Consider the following 6,414-nt stretch of genomic DNA (forward strand, 5'->3'; position numbering starts at 1 on the left):
AAAATAGATAAGCAACAAGGATTTACTGTATAGCACATGGAATTATGCTCAATATCTTATAATAACCTATAGTGGAATTTAATCTGAAAAAAATATATAACTGAATCACTTTACTGTACACCTGAAAGAAACACAATGTTGTAAATCAACTATCAATAAAAATTTTTTTAAGAATAATAGCTAATTCTTTTTTTTTAATTGCTAATTCTTAAATCGTGCTTACTAGATGCCAGGGATTGTTCTAAGTACTTTTTATATATTTCACTCATCTAATTTTTTAAAAATAGGGCTTCCCTGGTGGTGCAGTGGTTAAGAATCCACCTGCCAATGCAGGAGACACGGGTTCGAGCCCTGGTCCGGGAAGATCCCACATGCCGCGGAGCAACTAAGCCCGTGCGCCACAACTACTGAGCCTGCGCTCTAGAGCCTGCGAGCCACAACTACTGAGCCTGTGAGCCACAACTACTGAAGCCCGCGTGCCTAGAGCCCGTGCTCCGCAGCAAGAGAAGCCCCCGCAGTAAGAAGCCCGCGCACTGCAACGAAGAGTAGCCCCGGCTCACCACAACTAGAGAAAGCCCGCGCACAGCAACGAAGACCCAATGCAGCCAAAAATAAAATAAAATAAAATTTAAAAAAAGGTTAAAAAGAATAAATAAATAAATAAAAATAAACAAAATGTGGTTAACATTGTACCTGATATTATTTCCTTAGTAAAAGATCTAAGTCAATCCTTGATTAGCGTGTATGCATTCATCTGGCTGATATATTCTTCTCAATATCAATAAACTATGTCCATCACCAGTTTGCTTTCCCTTGGCTGCCCCAACAAGTCTCATTTATTATATGAGCTCAGTAGATTTTTTTCCCCTGAGGCACAATCCAATAAAGCAGAAGTTAAAGAGATGACCTAAACCTAATGCGAGTATTAAAATTGTTCGTTACACTTATGACACATTAACCAGGAGTGAATTGAAAACAATTATGCCTGTGAGGAACGTTATGGGGGTGGTAGAAATAGCCTTTATCTTGATAGTGGTGGTGATTACACAATGAATATGCTTGTTAAAACTCATAGGGCAGTACAGCTAAGGAGGATGAATTTCATTGTATGTAAAATATATCTCAGTAAACCTGATTTTTTTAAAAAGCAACTGCAACCCAAAACTATGTCTTCCCTTATTGATTTTATGATTAAAAGGAATGAACCATAAAACCATAAAATGTTCAGTAATTGGGGGAGAAAAAAATCTGCCTAAGATCAGGGAAAAGCCCTCGCCCTTGAAACACCCCTACCCCAAAAAAGAAGACCAGAAATTAATTGGCATGTGTGAATTCTGAAATCTGCATCTCCCACATCTGTATTAAACTTGGATCTCTTCATCATATTACTAAAAATGGATCCAAATCATATGGATCTTTAAACAGGATACCTTAGGGCTGTGCTCTCTGATATGGTAGCCACTAGCTACATGTGGCTATTTAGATTAATTAAAATTTAATAAAATTAAAAATACAATTCTTGTGGGACTTCCCTGGCAGTCCAGTGGTTAATACTCTGTTCTCCCAATACAGGGGACACAGGTTTGGTCCCTGGTTGGGGAACTAAGATCCCGCATGCCGTGTGGCCAAAAAACAAACAAAAAAATAAAATAAAATTCTTTAGATGCACTAACCACTTTTCAAGTGCTTGATAGCTACATGCAGCTAGTGGCTGCCATACTGGATTGCACAGATGCAGAATATTTCCTTCATCACAGAAAGTTCTAGTGGACAGCACTGCTCTAGAGGGCAAATAGACATATAGACCACTGGAGTTTAAGGATTGGAGTATTGAATACATATCTGTATGGCATGGGTCTCTGAAAATTAAAGTGGCTGACATTTCTAATTAAAATCATCTTGAGATGATACACAGTCTAACTATTCTACTTATACTCCAACAAGGCCAATTACCTTCTCACTCAGAGGCAAGCACACCAATAGAGATAACTCATGGTGAAGTCAGGGAGGAAAGTGTGACACAGGAACAAGCTCTAGGTGCCTGTAACAGCCTGCAGAAACTTCAAGAAATCCCTAGAGGGAAGTTTGCCAGCAAAACAGAATACATAGCCTATTTGTTTTTAAATTTCTGCTTAATACTTTGCCTAGTGCTCGGGGGTAGATAATATTGGGAACCCCTCCCCTCAGGGCAAATACGTTCTTAAACGATTGATTTTTATGGAAATTGTGGGACTGCTTTATTGGTAAAAGCAGCCACTGGAGAATCCCCCCTTTCTGGATCTAAAGAAATTATTTAGAGACATGGCAGGCAGAGAATTGTTCCCCAATATCCATAATTCCACAGTTCCTAATAGAACTTTCTGTTTTATTTGGGCACATGGACTTCCAGAATAAGTCCTAGTTTCCCATCCTTCTTTCCAGTTATGTGTGGCCACACGTAAGTTCTGTCCAATGCTCTGTAAGGAGAACTGCTGTGTGCAACTTCTAGAAGGTAGCCTTATAAAGAAGGTGATGGGTCCTTCTTTCCCCTTCCTCTTTCCTGCTGATTTGAATGCAAACCTGAAAGCTGGAACTCAAGCAGTCATATTGGACCTGAGAAGGAAGAGCCATGTTGAGGCTGGTGGAACAAGAAGATGGAAAAAAGTCTGAATCTCTGACACTGTTAAACACCATACCAGCCCTGGAGCTCAACGTGAGAGAGAAATAAAAGTCTATCTTGGTTAAACCACGATTGTTCTCAGGGTATCTGTGTCTCACAGCTCAACCTAATCTGAACCAATATATACAGCATCTCTTGTTCGCAGCCAGGCTATAACAAGAGTAGATTCATGGAAATGTAAAATGGAGCTCTCAAAGTACATATCACCCTCAAGCATCAGATACAGTAAAACGATGGAATGGTTTCCTTCAGCCCCAGTGCAGGACTGTCACTAAAAACTCTCTCACAGCTGCTTATCTTCTTGGTAATCACACCTTACATGGTGCCTTGTCCAACATGGCACCCTCCACGGTGCTTGCCAGTAAAGAGCCCAAAAACTGTGACTGACAGGATGGAGAAGGAATCCCAGATGCTGTTGTGTGGGCCCATGAGCATCTGTTGAGTTTGGTGCCATATCAAAGGATTTCAGAAAGGAGCTGGTATAGATTTACTTATTGTAATAAATCAATAAGACAATACAGTGGCTGATATACTTTCCAATATCCATGTTGCATCCCGAGCTGCCAGGTAGGAGACTTAGTATCTTCAAAGCTTTTGCAATAGCCATAAAATCACTCTTTAGGGCTTCCCTGGTGGCTCAGTGGTTAAGAATCCGCCTGCCAATGCAGGGGACATGGGTTCGATCCCTGGCCCGGGAAGATCCCACATGCCCCGGAGCAACTAAGCCCGTGCGCCACAACTACTGAGCCTGCGCTCTAGAGCCTGTGCTCTGCAGCAAGAGAGGCCACGACAATGAGAAGCCCGTGCACTGCAGGAAGAGTAGCCCCTGCTTGCCTCAACTAGAGAAAGCCCATGCGCGGCAATGAAAACCCAACACAGCCAAAAAAAAAAAAAAAAAAAAAATCACTCTTTAAAGACACAGCAAAGTGGAATTGGGCTTTTCTACCGCTAAGTGGTGTCAGGTATGTCTAATGAATGAATGTTGGTGAATGTCATGTTTGATAGTGACATAAACAGAACCACAACAGCTATAACCAAAGCATGTTCACGTACTTTAGGCAAAGAAAATGTGTAAGAATTCACGCAGTGGTGCCATATTTCACTGACTTGATGACCAAGGGAAGACAGAGATATGTAGGCCATGGCCCTCTGGGATATGTCGTGCTCCCAAGTACAGTTACCTAAGTTGTCCAAATTTTACAAGTTGTTTTTTGACCATAAGTCACAGACGCCACAAATATCAGCTCAAGGCTGAGAAGCAGCTCCAAGATGTGACAGGCTAGAGGACATGCCCCCAGCCTTCGCGCTATAATCTCATGGTCCTCCCCACTCCTAGTCCTCCCCTCCTAAGCCTCCCAACCTGTTGTTGGCTGTGTATGTGTCTAGGACCTTCACACCCTCCTCCAACCTGGGGGGCCCAAAGTCACTCCCCCAATTCTCTATTTCTCTCTCCTTTATCTCCTTTATCTCCTCCCCATCCCATCTAGAAGCCTCCACTGTCCACAAGCCACTGGAGCCGCTGCCAGTACCCACATGTCCAGATTTCAGGACGCTGGCACTACCCACGCCCAGTCACACCCCAAAACTTCCACCTCTGGGTGCTTCCCCTCATCTTTCCTTAGAGCCAGGCCCCAGCTTGCTGGAGGAGGGGGCAGGAGATGCCCTACTGCAAGGAGAGGGCTGTGGTCCTGGCGTCCTTGGCTGCAGCTTGGCACAGAATTGCTCATAAAACCGTTATACGGGGTTGCTTGGCATACTAGTTAAATAGACTTTTGTGCATGGGCCTGGGGACCTAACCGCCGCGTATAAATGTTAGTTGAGTAAATGCATGGCTTTGTTTCCACGGAGAAAAGCTCTCTGAGCTCAGAGCATCTGACCAAAAGTGACCTTTGGGAACACTCCCCTCTGTGCTCCAAGGGCGACCTCTGTGGGTTTGGCTCCAACTGCAAAGAGAGCTCCGGAGAAACCTCAGCTCTGGCCCGGCTTGTCTGGGAGTGGGTGCGGGCGAGCGGTGTGAGGAACATCTATTTAGGTCTGATCTTCTGTTCAGCTGAGGCCTGGGATTGGGGGGAGAAGGGTGCCTGAAGCCATTGAGATGGAGGGGAGGGCGTGGCTGATCCCAGAAACCACGTCCATCGCCTGATTCCATATAGACGAGGGCCAGGGGCTTCTGCTCCATTCGGCTTCCTCCTGGGTTGGGGGAGTGGGAATGAGGGTTCAGTTGGTGATGCAGGAGGGGCGGCGGTTTAGGGACGTCTTAGGGCGCGGAATCACTGCGCTTGCGCTTTAGCCGGGCGAGGTCTCCGCGCCGCCACCAGGGGGCTGCAGAGGCAGAGAGATGCGCGGAGCCCGAAGAGCAGGCGCGCGGAAGGGGGTTTTCACCTGCGCTCGGTTTTCCTGCCCAACCGCCGCCGATGCGAGGCCGGACTTCTAGATGCCCATAGGAGAGCTCCCTGGGATCGATACTGAGTTAGCTCCAACACTTCAGGGTTTCAAAGATCGGGGCTTTGTCCTTGCCGTCGGGGATCCGCCAGGAGGAAGAAGTACGGGGGCGCTGCCTACTGGGACTCCGGGTCTGGGGTGCAAAGCAGCCCCTCCCCGACCCGCACCGGGGGTTTGCGGAAGAGAAACAGGGACACACATACGTGCACACGCTCGTACACCGTCCCCCTCCCGCACCAGCAGCCCGAGGAAAGGGGCGTCGTAATCAGGAGGCCCTGAAAGAAGTCTTCATCTCCTGCCAGGACGGGCGGGAGGCAGGATGTGCTGTGTGAGGATGGGAAGCCCAGGAGCTGCCAAGAATGCCCGGCTGTGCAGCCAGCCCTGAACAGAGGAGACACCTGACCCAGAGGGCTCGGAGCTGCTGAATAAACCCCGAGAGGGGCCGCCGGCGGGCGGCACGGAGTCGGAGGAGACACTGCGCGAGGATTATGCATCTTGACACGGCACAAAGCCTGGAGTAATGTAGACCCTAATACACACAAGCATGAGGGGCCCTAGCCGCAGCCCTGGCTTTTTATGGCAGGACATGCAAGCCTGTACCAAAGGGACTGGGGCGGTAAACGCTGTCGTGAAAGTGAGCCTCAGTCTCATCTGAAAACAGTTCAGGCTAGACATCTAAGGCTCCTTCCAGCCTTGAGGTCCCTAAAGCTGGGGGGTGATGGGGTGTTTGAGGTGAAACCAGGGAGGGCACGCACACCCTCACACCGAACCAATCCAGCGCCAGCGTCAGGCAGAAGCCTGGACCCCCACCTGCTGTCACTGGGGGATCCGTTTGAGATTCTGAACTCGTATGCCAGGCTTTATGAACTCTCTCTGCACCCTAACACCCCAGCTGGACAGGCCCTCCAGGAAATAGGGATTAAGCCATTCATTTCTGGTAACAGCTCAGCCGGGAAGAAGGGGCGCCGCTGGATGAGAGTGGGGGTGGGGATTGAAATAACAACACAAGCACCACACACATACACCCCAGCAGGAAACAATCACATTTTTTAACCGTCAGTCAGAACGGACGCAGGTCATAGTGCTAGACAAGGCCCTGGGAGTCCCATCCAGATGCTGCACATTAACCCTTTAATTGCAGGATCAGAGAAGGTGAGGGGGCACCCAGGGGAGGGATGGGGGTGGCCAGGATGGCAATGGTGTACTGGCGGGGCTCAGGGCCACGGCGATTTCCCAGCTAACGTGGAAGAATTTCAATAGTTCAACAGTCTGCTGACCGCAGGCCCTGCACACACCCCTCACTGTTCCATTTC

This window comes from Balaenoptera borealis (assembly GCF_965194805.1).
Source record: "Balaenoptera borealis genome assembly, chromosome: 12".
In the NCBI taxonomy this organism is placed as follows: domain Eukaryota; kingdom Metazoa; phylum Chordata; class Mammalia; order Artiodactyla; family Balaenopteridae; genus Balaenoptera; species Balaenoptera borealis.